Source organism: Phyllostomus discolor, chromosome 2 (genome assembly GCF_004126475.2).
Source record: "Phyllostomus discolor isolate MPI-MPIP mPhyDis1 chromosome 2, mPhyDis1.pri.v3, whole genome shotgun sequence".
Lineage (NCBI taxonomy): Eukaryota > Metazoa > Chordata > Mammalia > Chiroptera > Phyllostomidae > Phyllostomus > Phyllostomus discolor.
In genome coordinates, this window is record NC_040904.2 from 138,676,824 (window position 1) to 138,696,592 (window position 19,769).

General features: G+C 39.4%; 1 long non-coding RNA gene across 1 annotated transcript; it reads left to right on the forward strand.

Moving 5' to 3' along the window:
* Nucleotides 1–810: 810 nt before the first annotated feature.
* On the forward strand, nt 811–12,748 carry LOC118498996. Its single transcript, XR_004901500.1, has 2 exons — nt 811–940; nt 11,241–12,748. It is a non-coding gene; the product is annotated as an uncharacterized LOC118498996 (long non-coding RNA).
* The last annotated feature ends 7,021 nt before the right edge of the window (nt 12,749–19,769 follow it).

Consider the following 19,769-nt stretch of genomic DNA (forward strand, 5'->3'; position numbering starts at 1 on the left):
CTGGCTGTCCCACTGAATCCCTGGCACATGTCACATGATCTCTTTACTCCTGCTCATTTGATGCCCACAGGTTGTTATCTCAGCCTGTCTGCCACAGAATAAATACTTAATGTGTATTAAGTCAGAATATGAATGAATAGACGCATACCCCTAAACTGAAATTCTGATTCAGTCTTATTTTATAAATCTTCAGTCTGTCATTACCTTCCCTTTTTTACTATTTCTTTAATTTTTTTTTGTCCTGACATGTTTTATTCCTAAAAATGGAAGCATAGCAGCAATTGGCATTTTTTGTAAGCAAAAGAAATGAATGCTTCTGTACTGAGCAAAAAGATTAGAAATATAATAACAACAAAAAGAAATGAGAACATCGTAAGGAAAATGAAAGACCTGGGCTCATAAAGAGTGAGAATGAGGTGGCGCCTGGAATCCAGGCAGCTGAATTTGCGGCAGGCTCATCAGCTTGCTGTTGCCTGGATGACTCAGCCTCATCAGTTTCCCTCTCCCACCATCAGTGGGCTCAGGACTCAAAGCCCGGGAGGGTGAGTCAGATCTTTCAAGCATTTGGTCACATACTCAAGCCCTAGATGGGGGCAGGAGAGACCTGACCAACAGTCCCCAAAGAATGCAGCAAATTGACATAAATTAATCACCTTCCCCCTGCAAGATATAGAGAACTATGACCAAAAGAGGGGAAACAAATTGTAATTATCTTGGTTGCGGAGCATATTGCCAAAAGCAATAAACTGGAATTAGGAAATCTGGGTTCAAATTTCAGTGTTTCTATGACTTATCTGTGAGACCTCAGCATGCTGCTTCATATTTCTGCAGTTCAACTGCCTCATGTATAAAATATAAGCCTCGGGTGGATAACTAATGCTCCCATTGTTTTTGTTTGCTCTGAAACTGTGTTTTTCTAACTTCAGAGAGTTCTCCCCAGGTAAGTAAACCCACGCCAACAAGTTTATACCTTACTGGTTATAAGATCTGGATCACTTGCCCTACTTAGAAGCATCGTTAAAGAATTAGCAGGCCTTGTGTCGTGTCCCTTTGCTGTCTTCCTTCTCATCCTCACTCACCATTCCGTGCTGGCTACTACCTCTCCTTAGTCCTGTCTTTCCTTTGTACAGTTCACTCTCTTCTGATATGTGATATGATGCTCTGTACTTTCAACACTGCCCATGAGGTGTTTTCTTGAATTTTTTTCACCAACAAAGAATGCAGAAACTATTTGCTTCTTCATTTTTTTAAAGATTTCATTTATTTATTTTTAGAGAGGGAAAGGAGGGAGAAAGAGAGAGAGAGAAACATCAATGTGCGGTTGCTGGGGGTTATGGCCTGCAACCCAAGCATGTACCCTGACTGGGAATCAATCCTGCGATGCTTTGGTTCGCAGCCCATGCTCAATCCACTGAGCTATGCCAGCCAGGGCTCTTTTTTTTTTTTTTTTTGCTAAGAAACTTTAATTTTCAGTTAAACTGACAACAATGTTTTCAACTATATTATTTCTACCCAGACTAATTAAACCCATAAAAATGTTAAAAAATAGTTCTATTTTCTCTATTTTCTGCAGAACAGACATTGAATTGGTCCTGAATAAAGAGTAGAGACATCCTTTTTCCCACGTTCTTTAAACTTTGTTAATGTCATACAAACAGTCATTTATTTTTAACTCTCTCAACACTTATATTGGCTATAGAGTAATTGATTCTATGTATTGCCACTGGGAAAAATAAATTCTTACTCCTTTGTTGTATAATTTTAATTTTTTATTAACCGCTGAGTTAAGCACATTACAAATGTAAAGGTATATACAGGATATAACTCTTACTCTGTAGAATTTCACATTCTAAGACTTTTGAGGGGAAAACGAAACATAACAGCTTCCTAAAACGCAAGACTAAATATAACAAATATCATAAAACAGTAGCAACATGGTGTCTCCAGTGTAAAGAAGAAAGAAATTAGCTCCTTTCAGGTGAGCGTAGAAAGGTTCATGGAGCAAGGGAGCGGCAGTGTTTTAACGAGGGTCCAGGTAAAGGAAGAACAGGTCTTTGGGACTTTCCTTCCAAACAATCTATTTCTTAAATAGGAACAATGATTAACAAGTCAATTGGTTCCTGACCCTTTTCTGTCCAACCCTCCCATGACTTCTCATTGTACTAGGAATAAAACGTACACATCTTACTATAGCTTACACAACTCTACATGTACAAGACTCTACACGAACAGGTTCATTCTCCTACCATTCTGATACCATTTTCCCACATGCTGGCCTTCTTTCTGAGCCTCAGATATAGCAAAGAACATGTGCTGTAGGACACCTGGTTTTGATTTTTTATCCCCCAGAAATCTCTGCCACAGATCTTTACATGACTGGTGTTATTTATTTAAATTTTTAAGGTTTTGTTTATTGTTTGTGCGGTTACAGTTGTTCCCACCTTTTCTCCCTTTCCTCACCTCTACCCAGCCCCACATTCTCCCCACACCAAGCCAATCCCCTGTTGTTGTTTGTATCCAGGGTTGTGCATAAATGTTCTTTGGTTAATCCCTTCACCATTTTTCATCCTGTCCACCCCCTCATCCTTTCTGCTAGCTGTCAGTCTGTTTTATGCACCTAAACTCCTATTACTATTTTGTTTGTTGGTTTATTATGTTCATTAGATTCCAGACATAAGCAAGATCTGTGGAATTTTTCTTTCACTGACTAGCTTAATTCACTTAGCATAATTTTCTCCAGGTTCATCTATGCTGGTATAACATGTAAGAGCTTCTTCTTTTTTACTGCTGTGTAGTATTCCATTGTGTAGATGTACCACAGCTTTTTTATCCATTCATCTACTGACAGGCACTTAGGCTGTTTCCAAATCTTGGCTTCTGTAAATAGCACTGTTGTACACCTACAAGTGCACATATTCTTTGTACTGGTGTTTTGGGATCCTTGCATTATGTTCCCAAGAAGTGAAATTACTGGGTCAAAAGGCAGTTCCATTTTCAGTTTTCTGAGGAAACTCCATACTGTTCCCACAGTAGCTGCACCAGTCTGCATTCCCACTAACAGTACACCAGTTCTCAGATGACATGATACTGTGCATAGAAAACCCTAAAGACTCCACCAAAAAACTACTAGCCGCAATAAATGAACTTTGCTAAGTAGCAGGATACAAAATTAATACCCAGAAATTAATGGCATTTTTATGCACCAATTACAAGCTATCAGAAAGAGAATCTAAGAAAATAATTCCATTTACTATTACAACAACAACAACAACAACAAAAATAAGATATCTAGGAATAAATTTAACTAAGGAGGTAAAAGACCTGTGCTCTAAAAACTTTAGGCCACCAAAGGAAGAAGCTGAGGAGGTAGAAGCATACACTATGCTCATGGATTAGAAGAATTAATATCATTTAAATGGCTATTCTACCCAAAGCAATCTATACATGCAACACAATTACTATTAAAACATGAATGGCATACTTCACAGAATTAGAACACATACTTCAAAAATTTATATGGAACCAAGAAAAGACCCCAGACAGCCTCAACAATCTTAAGAACAAAGAACAACACTGGAGGTATCACATCTCCTGATATCAGTCTGTACTACAGGACCACTGTAATAAAAGCAGTCTGGTACTGGCACAAGGACAGACATACAGAACAGGACAGAGAACCAGGGAATGACTGGTGTCTTCTTGTCATTTAGGTCTCACCCCAAACATCACAGCTTCAGTGCGGCCTTCCATGAACCCAGTCCAAATGAATGCATCTCCAGGGCTCTGCTGCATCACTCTAGCATGCTTCTTTCAAACTACCAACCTTATTGTTTACTTATTTGTTTACTTTTTTAAATTTTTGCTTTCCCCTGAGTAGAACTTTATTAATAGTTTCCATTATATAATGGGTTTTATGTTGGTAGAGTCATACTCACTAATATTTTTTTATTAATCTTATGATTTTAATAAATAACCCATTTAAAAATCCCTCTAGCTATCACTTACAAAAATTAATAAAACAAATACATGAATTTAACAAATTTTTTAACAAAAATTTCTTCTAAATTTTAAATATTGTTTGCATAAAAAACACTTTTAAACACTTTATATTTTAGTTTAATTTTAATATTGTATACACTTTTAAGAAATAGGCAGGACATTACTACTGTGATTACAAAATTAATGAATATGTTTATTCTAAAACCAAAATAAAAATGCCCTATATTATTCTTCTCCTATTTTTATTATTTCTTGTCTTGTCTCCCTAGGTTTCCACTAAAACCCCTGCCTGGTGAGTTTAATTCTTAGTTGGGACATGGCCCTGGTTGAGCTATCTAACATGATTTTGAGGCTGCTAATCAATAGTAAATTCCTTTTTATAGTAAAATTCTCATTATTACTTCCTGAGATTTCTAATGTTTTTCTTTATGAAAGCCTTAATTTTTGAGACTTGGTACCTTTCCAAGGAGAAAGGAATTCTCCTAAATTTTACCCTGCCCAATGCCCTGTCGTGTTGATATATTAGCCTGGTTTGTTAGTACTATTAAAATCTTTTGTATTTCTTATTAGTATTTCATTATAATTAGTTGGACCATCAAGAACCGCCAGCTCCTAGGAGATGAGGGATTGTGTCTGCATAGTCAGCTTTACTCTTCTGTACATTTGGTTAATTTATCATTTTTAGAGCACTCTGTCAAACCCTCCCTTTACTTGGCTATTGTGTGTGACCGCGGAAGCTGAGTAGCTGTGGACACCCTTTGAATCTGATTATTGTGTTTTTGGACCATAAGATGCACCTTGGTTTTAGAGGAGAAAAATAGGAAAAAAATTTTTGAAGCAAAAAATATGGTAAGATATTTAATAACATAATATTTCACCAAAGTAAATGTAAACAGAACTCAACAGCAGCATTAACAACCATTATTCCTCCCAAATTTGGGGGATGCATCTTATAGTCTGAAAAATACAGCAATTGTAAGTGTTGAGCAAGCCTTCCTTTGCTTGTTACTGAATCAACTTTTGCTCATATAACTTGCCTTCTAATGTACTCTGTGTTGATAGAAGAAAGTGCAAACCTAAACTTTATAGAAATATATTTAGTTAATACTTTTGTATATTAACAATTCCTTATATATCCAGATCAATAAAACATTAAGCAAATTCTATTATATTCACTCACTTTTCTTGTATATAATAAATTTTTTGGTAATCTTATATAAACTTTTCTTATTTATTATTAGGAACTTAGACTTTCTTAGATTCAATCTGTTTAGTGAACTACTATAATTGTCCAAATAATTATTATCATTGGTCTTATTTTCATGCTCAGACTGTATACATTTAGCTAATAAGGGCCCGTGTAATTCGTCTCCTTTTATGTCAGTACTTTTGCTGACATTTAAAAAAAGGATGCTTATGTCTAGTAACACCATTTGCAGTTCAGTTTCCTCATCTATAAAATCAGTAGCAACAAACAGATGTTCCCGGGTTCATACTGATGTTTTTCTGCCTGAAATTTGAAATTGTCTCGCTTTGAAGGCATCCTCCCCTCATTGCGTGTGTAGTACCTGAATGCATATAGATGAGAGACTGAAGCATGGATGCCTCAGGGTTACGATGAGATCCGAGTCACTTACAATAGTTACAAAGTTGAGATTTACAGCTTTTTCCCACTCAACATGCCATATGGCTGTACTGTTACATGCATGTGCACACATGCTAACTACATATCATAAAGTATATACTTCAGAAAGAATAAAAATATATAGAAGCACAAAACCATGAAAGATTTTTAAACTTTCAGTGGTAGGCGACTCTGGGAAGATAGTGGCAAGAGTTTGTAAATACCCCTGAATCTCCCTATACAAACAGGTATAGGAACTGGCATAGTAAAGTAAAAAACACATGACAGCATCTATCACTGAACTAAAAACAGGCTAATTCTAAACCCCAAGGTGTAAGTGGGTGAAGACCAAGCATCACAACCAAGAAGAACCACATAGTGACAACAATGCTGTGAGCGAAAGCAGAGGAAAGACAAAGAAGTTTTTGATGCTCCCAGAGCCGAAGGACACCTAGATTACCAGCAGGTACTAACCAGTAAACTCATCAGGGCAATTAGAGGTTAGCTGCTGGAACTGGGAAGATTTACAGACCTTAATTCACAGAGTGAGTTAAGAGACCTAGGTATGCAGGATGGTGCTGGAGATCTGGGCTGTATAAACACTTAAGAGTAATCAGCTACAATCCCTTCCAGTATCAAATCCTGTATCAAGTAAAAAGTACTGAGACTAGAATCCCAATAGGGAAACAAAAAAGGTAAAGAGAAATACTGGGAAAATGGAACCAGAGTTAGCAGATCTGGGGAAAATGTCAGATGTGTTTTTGAACACATTTTGAAAATAACAGAAGGATGAGTCCCAGAGCCATGCAGTTAAGAAATCTACCCTGATCCCTCTCTTTCTAATACAGGAACATGTGTAATATATGAAAAGCACAACAGAAAAAGGGTTTTATGATAAGAAGGAAAAGGAACAAAAGAACGCCCTTACAGGCAATGAGTGCCTGCCAGGACAACCTGAACACAAAAACAGACAAAGACTGTAAACACATTTTTCAAAGTGAGAACAAAACAATTTAAGCAAATGTTAATAGCTATGAAATAATACAATCTTAATTCTAAAAATTTGGAAATGAAACAATTGGAGAAGCAACAGAGGAATAGGAAGATTAAAATTTAAGCTCACAGCTGTAGAAAATTATTAATGAAACAAAAGTTATTTTAGAATTTAAGAATAGTCCAGAAAGAAAACAAGAGGGAAGCGATAAACAATGTAATGAATGCTTTAAGAGAAAGATCAAGTAAAAAGTAAAAAGTCGAAAAGAAATAAGATGTTAAAAGTATTTGAGAGACAGTGATAGTTACAGGTGAGAGGCCCCACAAAATGTCAACACTACATAAAAGGAGATCCTGAGGTCAAAAACTAAAGCAATAGGGGAGGACAAATACTAGAAAATATGAATCAAGAGAACTTGTCTGAAGCAGAAGATGGTTTGAAACTACAGATTGAAAGGGCAGCTACATTCCTGCTTCTGAAACAGCTAATTCTATTCTTAGCTTGTGTCTTTTCTGTAACACTTTGCCAATTGCAGTCGACAGAAACTAGCACTTGCTACTAACATTTTTGTCTTACAACTTCTTCCCCTGAGGCTTTAACTCTAATAGGTACATTAATTGCCTTTTAATTTTGATTCTGGTGACAATTGTACCATATATTTCACTGCTGCACCATATGGATCTCCATCCTCATAGCCTCAAAGAAAAGCTGTCTCAGTGACCACCACACAACCCCTAATCTGATGCCACATACTCTTGGTTATTATAGCACCCCAATTCTGGTACTAACTCTGTGTTAGCCAGGATTATTGTTAGGTTATGCTGTGGTTATGATAGTCCCATAATCTCAGTGGCTTAAACAATAAGAAATGTTGCATCTCTGTTACAGGTTGGCTGGAGACTTCACTTCATGGTTTTCTTATCCTAGGACCCAGATTTCCAACTGGATAATTGCCATTAACCATGACAAAGGCGAATATAGTTACTGAGGCCCTTGGGCCAATAAGTAACTGTTACAATGCAGAATGGACTCTTGCTTATTGGTAACTCATTTACAGGAATGAGTGACATGTCCCTGTCACAACACAAAGGGGTCAGGAAGTGGTGTTCCTATCGTGGAGCTGGAAGGGGGCTGGAGGAGAAGTATTTAACAAGCAGCACTAATGACATTTTTTCCCAAGAGCATATCTACATATTTATTTTTTTAATTTAAATATTTTATCATTTATGCTATTACAGTTATCCCAATTTCTCCCTTTTGCCTCCCTCCACCCAGCCTGCTCCCCCACTCCCACAGTCAGTCCCCACACTGTTGTCCATGTCCACGTGTTATTCATACATGTTCTTTGACTAGTCCCTTCCCCTTCTTTCAACCAGTCCCCAGATCCCCATTCCCCTCTTAAAGCTGTCAATCTGTTCTAAGTTTTTATGCCTCTGGTTCTATTTTTCTTATTAGTTTGTTTTGTTCCTTAGATTCCACTTATAAGTGGGATAATACGGTATTTGCCTTTCACTGCCTGGCTTATTTCACTTAGCATAATACTCTCCATTTCCATCCATGCTGTTGTAAAATGTAAGAATGCTTTCTTTCTTCACTGATGCATAGTATTCTGTTGTGTAAATGTACCACAGCATTTTTATCCACTCACCTACTGATGGGCACTTAGGCTGTTTGCAAATCTTGGCTATTGTAAATAGTGCTGCTATGAACACAGGAGTGCATATATTCTTTCAGATTAGTGTGTCAGGATTCTTAGTATATATTTCCAGTAGTGGCATTGCCAGGTCAAAAGGCAGTTCTATTTTTAGTTTTTTTGAGAAAAGTCCACACTGTTTTCCACAGTGGCTTCACCAGTCTGCATTCCCACCAACAGTGAACTAGGGGTCCCTTTTCTCCACATTCTCACCAGAGCTTATTGTTTGTTGATTTATTAATGATGGCCATTCTGGCAGGTATGGGGCAGTATTTCATTGTGGTTTTAATTTGCATCTCTCTGATGACTAGAGATGCTGAGCATCTTGTGTCAATGGGCCATCTGTAGGTCCTCTTTGGAGAAGTGTCTATTCGAGTCCTTTCCTCAATTTTTAATTGGATTGTTGTTCTTCCCAGTGTTGAGTCATATAAATTCTCTACATATTTTGGAGATTAAGCCCTTGTCTGATGCATCATTGGCAAATATATTCTCCCATACAGTGGGTTCCCTTTTCATTTTGAGGATGGTTTCTTTAGCTGTGCAGAAGCTTTTCATATGATGTAGTCCCATTTGCTTATTCTTTCCTTTGTTTCCCTTGTCCTGGGAGATTTATCAGCAAAAATATTGCAAGACAACATACCTGGAATTTTACTACCTGTCTTCCTCTAAGGTTGTTATGGTATTGTGACTTATGCTTAAGTCTTTTATCCATTTTGAGTTTACTCTGATGTATGGCATAAGTCGGTGGTCTAGTTTAATTTTTTGCCTGTACCAGTCCAGTTCTCCCAGCACCATCTATTGAAGAGGCTGTCTTTACTCCATTGTGTGCTCTTGTCCCCTTTGTCAAGCACTAATGGCTTTCAGCACAAATGGTAACAAATGCTATTTCATACCTTGTGCTTTTGTCAGCTAACAATATCTTAGAATTCTTCCTATCAGCACATGTTCACATCATTTTCATGGCTGCATAATGGTCTGTTGTACTGGTACAATCATAACTTATTTCATCTTTCTGCTACTGGTGAGTACTTTGCCATAAATATTGCTATAGTGCACATCTTTGTAGATAAATATCTCTGAATAAGTGGAAACATCTCTTTAAGATATGAGAAGGAAGAGGACAGACCCTGACATCACTAACAGCTAGGCCTTAGTGTTGTTTGAAGCTGGTGTGGCACTCACAAGTAGATGGTACTGCTCTGGGTCACACAAAGCCACTCTGAATCTATGGCAAAATTAGTCAACAACAAGACTACTTCGGACAAAAATAGGGTCATGATAAACAACAAAATACCAAATGTCCCTTGTTCTTCCTCTTAACAAGACTGTTTTTTTATTGATTACAGCTTTAGCCTCATTCTGGTCTGCCCTCCCTCTAGAAAAGATTGAGATAACCAGCCCTGGCTGGTGTGGCTTGGTGGATTGGGTGGCGGCCTGCAAACTAAAAGGTTGCCAGTTCATCTCTCTGTTAGGACACATGCCTGGGTTGCAGGCCAGTTCCTAGTTGGGGGCATGTGAGAAGCAACCAATTGATATGTCTCTTACACATTGATGTTTTTCTCCCTCTTTTCCCTTCTCTCTAAAAATAAATTTTTAAAAAATCTTAAAAAAAAAAAGCCCTGAGATAACCATAGATTTATCCCAAGTCTCACACCATCTAGCTCAGGCCAAAGCCCCAATACCTTAGCCTCTCCCCTGAATCATTCAATTGAAGCTAAATTCCCTTAACAAGAAATTAGAAGTGACTCCCTCTTGCTAAGACACCTCACAGTTCCCTGTGGTACATGTTCTCCCTCCATCACTGTAATAAGTCCAACTAGCTCAACTGCAGGTACATTTTTGGTGCTTTTTGACTGAGGGCCTTCATTGACAGATGCAATATTTGAAGTCCAATTGCTTAGTCATAAAGTAGTATGTTTTAATTTTGAGTGATACTACCAAATGTTCTTCAGAAAAGATTGCACACTTTACACTACTCGTATCAAGGGTTCATTCGTGAAAGGATCTGTTTCCTCACAGCTTTGCCTCCTCGAGTAATACCAGCCTTTTTGCTCTTTGGTATGTGAATAATAATGTGAAAAATAATTATGACTGAAGTTAAGCATTTTTTAATATTTTAAGTTATTTTTTCCTGTTAATAACATATTAAATTTCCCAGTGGATTAATCTTCCCTTTCAATTTGTAAGAACTCTTTAAAGATTAAGGATATTGTTTCTTTGTGTGTCAATGAGTCACAAGTATGTATGAGTTTCAAATGTTACCAGATTGTTACTTGTCTTATATTTAATAAAATTATATTATCGTAGACTTGTAGAATTTTAAATTTTAGTGTCATCAAATTTCTTTAGCTTCTCCTTTATGGCTTCTGAATTTTGTGTGGGAACTGGAAAGACCTTATTCACTTTCATATGACAAACATAATAATTCTTCTATGCTTTCTTCTAGCTCTTCCACAGTGGCTGTTCTCTGTCCTCACATTTCAGGTCCCCACAATGACTGTCTTTGATCCTCACACTCTCACGTCAAGACATTTATTGGCTCCATCTTTTTTTACATTTTTTGCCCAAATTAGGTAGTTAACTTTCAGTTTCCTTGGTGGTTTTCTTCTAATTTGGTGGATAACAAATGTGACTCTGAGTCTATATAACACTTTCCCTACAGCAGTAATCCTTAAAAAAAATGTTATAAAACTCCCCTTTGCCAGTGTCAGCTGTGTATTGTTAAGTAGGATTGTGCAAGGAGAGCCCCTAAAACTCTGAATAGCTGAAGTTGAAAGGCAATTCTGTCTCTTAGCCACAGCGGTCCAAGATAGGGCCCACAGTTTCATTAAAGGTAGTTACAAAGAGACATGTTTTAAGCCCTTTTGGGGGAAAGAGAAACTTACTGTCTCTTCTGCAGGAGCTAAAGACTTTCTTTCTTTTCTTTATAGGTATGTGTGAAGGTGTGACATCTGGATCACGGCAGCTATTGACACTTTCGACTTCAATGGACAAGTCTGCATCTATTGAGTGTCACCATGCGCAGCCTGAGGATGGAGCAGACACCTCAGAAGGCCGAGGGCAGGGATGCAGAGACATGCACTGGCATCATTTGTACAGCTAATCCAGAACTGCCTGAATCTTGTCTACATCTGGATTTTTCACTTACATAAAACAGTAAATATCTCCCCGTGTGAAAAGCCAATGGGAATTGAATTTTATGTCACTTGCAACCAAAGGATTGCTGACATTTATTGTATTATTTTTTTCTTTCTCTCTGTTACCTTTGTCTTCTAATTTCATTTCACTTCAAATCACATGTTGCACCTGATGGGCAATGGCCTGAATCTAGGTGGTAGCTACTTTCCCTTTGGCCTACACAGAATAACCTATAGAATATATTTTCCCTTTAATTTGAATTAGTTGTCGACATTTAAAAATTATAAAGAATTTCCATAAATACGCACATTTGTCAACGCTGGGCCTACAATTCCAATTGGCTGCAACTAAATAGCCATTGTGATCCTGAGCTGAGCCACGGCAGTCCATTTCCACCTCTGTGCCTCTGCCTCCGTTGCCTTCCACGGGCACATGCCCCTTGTTTATTCCCGTCTGGCCTTCCTGGGCTTGTGCCTTTGTGACCCTGATCTGCAGCATGGCAGCTAATCGGGATAAAGAAAAAGAGGAAATCCTGGCTTGCTTCTGTGTAGAATTTTTTTAAATGACCCCTATAGAACATCTTTACAACTTTGATTAATCTCTACTTGTCTTTCCCAAAGTATCCAGGTAATTACCATTCCTACAGAGAGTACTTAATTAAAAAATAATTGAAAAATTAAGAATTACTTTCTTAAAACCTGTGAAATGGAAAAGCACTTAATGTAAGAAGGCTTAAAGTTATTTTATTCAGCTTAATTTGATACAGTGTATACATAAAAACCCATCTCATAATTAAATGCTACTTTAATGAATGTGCTAATGGTGGCAATAAAGCTTTTTAAATTTGAAAAGATCTAAAATTATCACTCTGCTTTATATAAATCCAGTGTGACTGAGTCTAAATGACAGGCAGAGGCACACTTTAGTTCTTTGTAAAAAGCTGCACTAACAAGCAAATGTAATTGCTAGATGTTATCAGCCCTTCCAATCAAGAGAATGAAATCAGTCCTAAGGCTGTCGATGCATCTGGGAGGACTGGGTGCCCTAAGTCAAGGGGATAATGGGGTTTTCTAAGAAAGTCTGCATTCTGTGCTGGTGAAGACCAGACATGCTGAGTTCTGCTTGATTGCAACTGGCAGTTGTAAGGAACAGTGTGATACAGGTAAGAGCTTTCTTACCTTTTTAAAAAAATCTCTCACACTTAAAACTTTGTTTTGGCGTGATATCAGCATTTGAATAACATGTAAATCTAGTAAGTATCTTTAATATATACACTCTAACATTAAATGTTAAAATGCACTTTTTTGAGTTTTTTATTCCTGTTTATTCTATTGCAGTTGTCTAAATATTTCCCCCTTTGTCCTCCTTCAAGCCTACCCCCACTCCCACAGTCAGTCCCCACACCATTGTCCACGTCCATGGGTCACTCACACATGTGTTTTGACTAGTCCCTTCCCCTTCTTTCCACCATTCCCCTCCCCCCTTTCCTCTGGCAGCTGTCAGTCTGTTGCCTGTTTCCATGTCTCTGGTTCTCTTGTGCTCATTAGTTTATTTTGCTCATTAGATTCCTTTTATAAGTGAGATTATATGCTACTTGTCAAACATGTTCAATAAATAATTTATAAATGTCATTCATGGATTATTTTCTCAGAAGAAAGCTATGTATTTATTTCCTTGGATTAATATTCAAATGGAAGACCTACAAATTCTGTTTAGTGCTCAAAATATAATCCTCCCATTGATGAGTTTGAATATAGGGTTGAAATTTATGAAGAGGAAAATGGAATCAAATGCTGCTAAATCACCATAATAGCCTCCAGTACTAAGTATGTACAAAGTGACAGGCATGCACTAAAAACTACATGCACATCCTTATTGTTCCTATTTTACTTGCCAAAGAACTCTTGAAGGGCTTGGAATTGTTCTTAGGTTGTGGAGGCAGGTGGTCCCTGTCTCAGAGATCCTGGCCCAGAGATCAACAGGAAGATGTTTATGAGAGGAATGTGAGTGTCACAGGTGGGCACAGTAACCAGGTTCTTAGTGATCAGGACAAAGAATTGAACTGAACACCCAGAGTTTATAGCAGAGAACATGGGAGCAGGCCAGCTCCAAGCAGAGATTGACCTCATGGGCTGGAGGGACTCTATTCTTATAGGGTAGATCCTTCCTGGCTAGTTTTGGTGGGCTTTTACTGAGCATGTACAAGTAGTTGTATTACTTTAAAGCTACCGTTCCTTCTCCTGGGGTCTCCCTGTACTAGGTTCACCTTTCCCTTTGCCAGAGAATTATAGCTCTCCATGTTAGAGATTGGTGAAAAAGAAAGGAGTTATTGATTCAAGTTATACAGACTAAAAGTAATGACTTAATGTCTTCATCAAAATCCCAAAGTCCCTTAAAACACCCACAAACACACACAGTCCTTCCTTCCACCCCTTTGCCCAGTCTGGAGTACCATATCTCAGGGAAAGAAATAGAAGTCCATGCCTCAGGCAGCTCTCGGTTCTTCCCAGTAATCGGTGCTAAGCTGGTAGGCCTTCCTCGATTCTCAGCACCATCGGCTGTGTTGTTGGGATCTCTAGCTAAAGCCGTGTGGTGGTTCTCTGCTAAACTGCTAAAGCTGTGTGGTGATTCTTCTCATGGCTGTGGGGCAGGGGCGGGGGCGGGGTCCCCCTGTACAGGGTGCAGCCAAGAGGGGGGCCCCAAATAGGCATTTGAAATGGGGTCCAGAACTTAAGGTGTCTAGGAGATTTTAAGATGTCTCCATCCCCCACCCCAGGGTGTGGGTTGGGAGAAGGGACAAATGGAGCAGGGCCATTGAGAGCTGTTTTGCATAGCAACAGCCTTGCAGCTAACCTCTGGCTTGGTCATTTAACATATCTATAGCCTTTGACTGGTTGCATAGATATGTTAAATAGCTGTGATGAGCTCTAAGCCAGGGTAATGGAAGTAACTTCCCCACCCAGAAGTAACTTCCCCACCTAGATGTAACTGAGGGGGGCGGGTCCCCTGAGTTACAGCGCCTGTGGGGAAGCTCAGAGAGGATTGGCTTCAGGACATGGGGCCACACCTGCCCAGACTCATGATGGCAGCCCAGTAAAGCTGGAAGGATACGAGTTCTGGCATGTGAAGCTGAGTGTGGGAGGAGTCGGAAATGAGGCTGCAGAAGACTGGCCGCGGGGATTTAAAACCCAGATTTGGCGGCCATTGAAGAGGAGAACCATGCTGCTTTAAGGAGTGAGAGCCATGCACAGCCCTGAGGAGGAGAGCCATGCACAGCCCTGAGAAGGAGAACCATGCACAGCTCTGGAGGAGAGAACCACGCAGCCTGGCAGAGTGGGGCCCCCACAGCTTTAGAAGGAGGAACCACCACCTGGTTTTAGCAGAGATCCCGGCGACTCAGCCGAGGGTGCCGGGAATCCAGGGAGGTCTCCCAGTCGAGATGGAGTTCTAACTGGGAAGAACCAGAGGACTGCCTAAGCCATGAACTTCTATTTCCTTTCTTGAGATACGGTATTCTGGACTGGGCAAAGGGGGAAGGAAGGAAGGACTGTGTCTGTTTGTGGGTGTTTTTAGGGACTTTAGGATTTTGGTGAAGACATTAGGTCACTACTTTAAGTTAGTATAGCATTAAATAAACATTTCCTTTCCTTTTCACAAATCTCTGGCACTGAGAGACGTCTTTCCTCTGGCGGCGGATGTAACGGACCCGGGCCTTCTTTCAATAATAGTATATCATCCCAGGCTCCCCTTGTTGTGTTCTGTAACACCCCCACTCTGGCCAAAGCACATGGTTTTCCTCACTGACATAGCCACATGGTCCCTCTCCTTACATGGCTGCAGGAGTCTCCACTCAGCCAAAACCACATGGTTCTCTCCTCAATGGCCACCAAGTCTGGGTTTAAATATCCCTCCCACTTTACTGGGCTCCATCATGAGTCTGTGTAGGGGTGGCCCCATGTCGTGGAGCCAATCATCTCCAAGCTCTCACACAGGCGCTGTAACTAAGGGGAGTTGCTTCCAAGTTACATCTTGGGGGAAAGTTCCTTCCATTCCCCTGGCTCAGAGCATGGCCACAGCTATTTAACATATCTATGCAACCAGTTAAAGGTTATAGATATGTTAAATGGCCACACCAGAGGTTAGCTGCAAAGGTTAGTTGCTATGCAAAACAACTCTGAATGGCCCTGCTCCATGTGTCCCTTCCCCCAACTCATACCTGTGGTGGAGGGTGAGGACATCCTATATATCTTTCTAATATTTCCTGGACACCTTGAGTTCTGAGCCCCATTACAAATCCTTCTTTTGAGGACCCTCTGGCTGCACCCTCCTACACAAGTAGGAGATACATTTATGTACTAGATAATTCAGTAGCAAGTTACTTTCTCTAGAATTTCCCTTTGGTTACCCATTTAATCAAGTTTCTCAAAAGACCTAGATAACCACCAAAATAACTTGCTAATTATCAAAGCTGATTCATTACCTACTGTTATTATCATATCCCACTGTCAGAAAGAATATCCCCCCGACAGAGTCTGAATAGTGGCCTTGAGAAAAGTCAGAGGTAAATATTTTTAGGGCTTGAGGTAAGGGCTTCGGTGGTTTAATCTTTGCTCTTCAAGGTTGGGATCTGTGTGGGTCTGGGAACACTCGTGATGTGAATGGTTTAAGGTGGGTGGTTATTGAGAGGTGAGGATTTTGAAGTGTTACTTTGTGAGGAAACATTTATTCCATCAGTAAGCAACTTGCCCAGATGAACAATCTATTGTTCTAAGAAAACTGGTTGAATAATTTATTTTTGTGTGTGTGAATAAATTTTCTGGAAATCCCCAAAATAAATTGAAAAGCAGTAGAATGTGCCACCCCAAAATATGCCTCTTTGGTAGAAGAATTACTTTGAGATGATTGCGTTAGAGTGGGCAGTTAGATGATCAACAAAAGAGGAGAGAAGAAGGAACAGTCACCCAGGGAGTAACTGGCATCGTCCTGTCACACAGAGCAAAGCATCCTGTCTAGGTGACTAGGCCAGAAAAACAGCTTTACAGATGCCTGGCTAGCAGGGGGTAGCCCTGACATCGTTCTTCTGGATTAACAGATAGAAGGAGAAAAGAGTGTGGGGAAGTTCCCTTTCCTGAGCACATGTACAGTAGAAACCAAGATGTCCTAGAGAGGGTACTTTCCCTGAGCACATGCACAGAAGCCAAATTAGGAAGCAGAACTGTGAGGCATGCATAGTAAGCACCAAAATGGAGACCATGAATTGGGGAGGGTAAAACCTGGGAAAGGCATCAGAGAAGTAAGGGCACAAGTCCCTGTGGAGAATCTAGGAAACAGATGGGATGTGGGGAGGGCACAAGCACATGCCTTGGAAAAGCCAGGAAAGAGACTGGGTTGTGTGAAAGAAGCCTGCTCTTTCCCAAACCCAAGGAATTATATGGAAACTAGACAAAGAACCCAGAGTGCACCCTCCTTGAAACACGCCTGTGCCCTCCCTTCTCTTGGGCACATAATTTCTGTCTTCTTTTCTCCTGTATGCTAAGGGTCCCCATGAGACTTGCAACCAGAGGAACAGTGAGCGTTGGTAAGGGATTCTCCGTTTGCTAGTGTAACTTCCTTTCTTGGGTCCATGTAGCGGCTACCTCTCCCACCCATTCTCTGTCTCTCTGAGAGTGTATTACTGCTTTTTGCTCTAATAAATCTTGCCACTATTGCTTAAAACTTCTCCTGTGTAAATGTCCCTGAAATTCTTTCCCCACAACACTGCCGAGGAACCTATTTCCCCTAATAGTAATTATTTTTAAGAAACTGCAGACAGAGCAGAAGCTCTGAAAACAGAGTAGAAGTTACACTTTTGTGAGGAAAATCTACATGTATAAAAGAAACATATCAGAAGGGGGCCTGGGCCAGGAAGAAAGCTATTACCAGAAATAACCTTTCTGCTGAGACTGACCTGCATCACAGGACAACCTTTGTTTACCCAGCATTTTCCCTTCTCATCTTCCCCTGAATTGCCTTCCCCCATTTGAATCCTCAGCCCACTGTTCCTTTCCGTAGCCAGGATGGTATTTAAACCTCAATCATCTGGCTGTTTTTGAGTTTCATATCTTTGTGGGGTTCCCATATAAGTATAGAAATTTAAAATGTCTTTTTTGTGTTGATCTGTTTTTATTACAGATGGTTCTCAGCCAAGAACTCAAAAGAGTAGAGGGAAAATTAATTTTCCTCCCCTAAAAGCAGTGAAGTAATTTACTAGTCTACACCCTTATCATCCTGGAAAAAAATAATAAAGTTATATTGATGTAGGCAACCTTATTCTGTTGAAATAACTTTCTAGGCCCACAGTGCAGCTGCTCCTGCCTGGGGTGCCACATTAGGAAACCAAAATTTAGACAACTTTCATGTCCCTGCAAATGCTCTGCTTGGCCAGAAACGTAGTGTATCCAGTCAGCCAGTCCCCAAGTGCTAAGCCAGCTCTGGGCTGTATACTTATTTCTTTGTTCCCTCTTCACTTTCTGTTTTTCTCTTCCTTTTTCTTGTCTTTTCCTCTATAAAAGTTTGCCACTTTCTCCCTTGCCTCAGTGTTCTCCGAATGAAGACTGTCCACTTCATAAAGTGTTACATAAAGTTGGTTGGTAGGTGTGATGTAAATTGTTTTCTTTCATCATGTTTTCACAGTTCTTGCTGTGATAGTAAAATTACGTGGCTACATGTAGTCTTATTTTTCAGGAATGTATAAAGATATTTGGAGAGAAAGACTGGAGCTGTGGAATAAGCTAGGACTTTGGTGCAACTGAGTGCTAGATACAGTTTTTGAAACATTACTAAATTTCCTCATTTTGAGAATTCAGATTAATCGTGCCAAATGACTTAACTATTTGGTTCAGGTAATTCTTCTCCAGGAAGATAGGAATGTAACTAATACATAATTTCACTTTTGCTTCAGGAAATTCTTGCCAACTAGTTTTTTCTGTGTAAGGATTTGCTCATTCTGGCCAACATTTTGTCAGAATAATAGATTATTCACCTGGGAAATCAACTCATCAAAAACCTTTACTATCAAGACCCTCTTTAACTTTCATCTTGCCTGTCCTCCAATTCTGAACTATTATGTCCCAGACTTCGCTCAGTCCTAGCTGTTTCCTGACAGGGAAGACCACCCTAAAGCCCTTAATCCCAGACTCCAAACTCTATAAATACTCTGATGGACACTTTTAGGATGGTCCTTAAGACTGTGTCGAAGTGGTGTTCTCCCTTACTATAGTAAGTCTACTAAGCTTAGTTTTGCTTCATCAACAGATGTTTATGGAGGTCTGTCTTTGGAGTTAATAACACACAACCAGAGAAATGGAATGGTGATGAATACCTTCCAGTTTGGTTATAAAGATTAGAATATGTACATGTAAATGCATTGAGCATTTTGTCTTGCATGAGGCAGGAATTCCTTAAAAAGTAGTCACTATTATAGATAAGTTTCAGAAAAATTATATTCTGCTCAGCAGGCTAAGACTAGCAAAGATGGCTTTTTACAGATATAAGACTTATGTTTCTGAAAATTCCTTAGGTAAAATTAAAGATTTAAAAATATAAGACATCAATAAAAGGAGGGTAGAGGCTTGGGATATTACATGTGAACACATGAAGGTCCTTAAAAACACTTCACACTTGTCAAAATAAAACAATAATAATATATAATACAATGCACCAAATTTAGAGAATAACACTTGTTTTTGCATGTTTTAAATAAAATTAAATGTGATTTCTAGCTACCATTTCCAGTTGTCTAGAAGAAAACCCAGATCTTATTTCTCAATTTTAAGAAGGTAGTATTCACCTTACTTGGCTACATATAGTATGCTATCCAGAATCAGCCAAACTCAAGGTTATGGATATAACCTTCAGACTGCCAAGTCAGTCCAAGAATTCAGACACCAACTGCAAGTTTGTAGGTTTCCTAAAACTACCATCAGTGTTGATAGTTAGTTCACTAGAATGACTACACTTAAGATTATAGTTTTATCATAGCCAAAGGACACAAGTCAAAATCAGTCAAAGGAGATGCACAGAGCAGAATCTGCAGCTGGGTGATCACCAAATGTGAAGCTTTTGCGTCTGCAGGGACATGACACCCTTCTGTCATTGAATGTGGCAATATGTGCATAAAGTTTCACCAACCCAGGAAGCTCACCTGAGCTTCAGTTTCTAAAATTTTCATTAAGACTTCATTACATAGGCACAATTGAATAAGTCATTAATAACATGGTTGAATGCACTGTCCTTCCCCAGCCCCTCCCCAGAGGTCAGGCTGATGACATATGTCTCAAAAC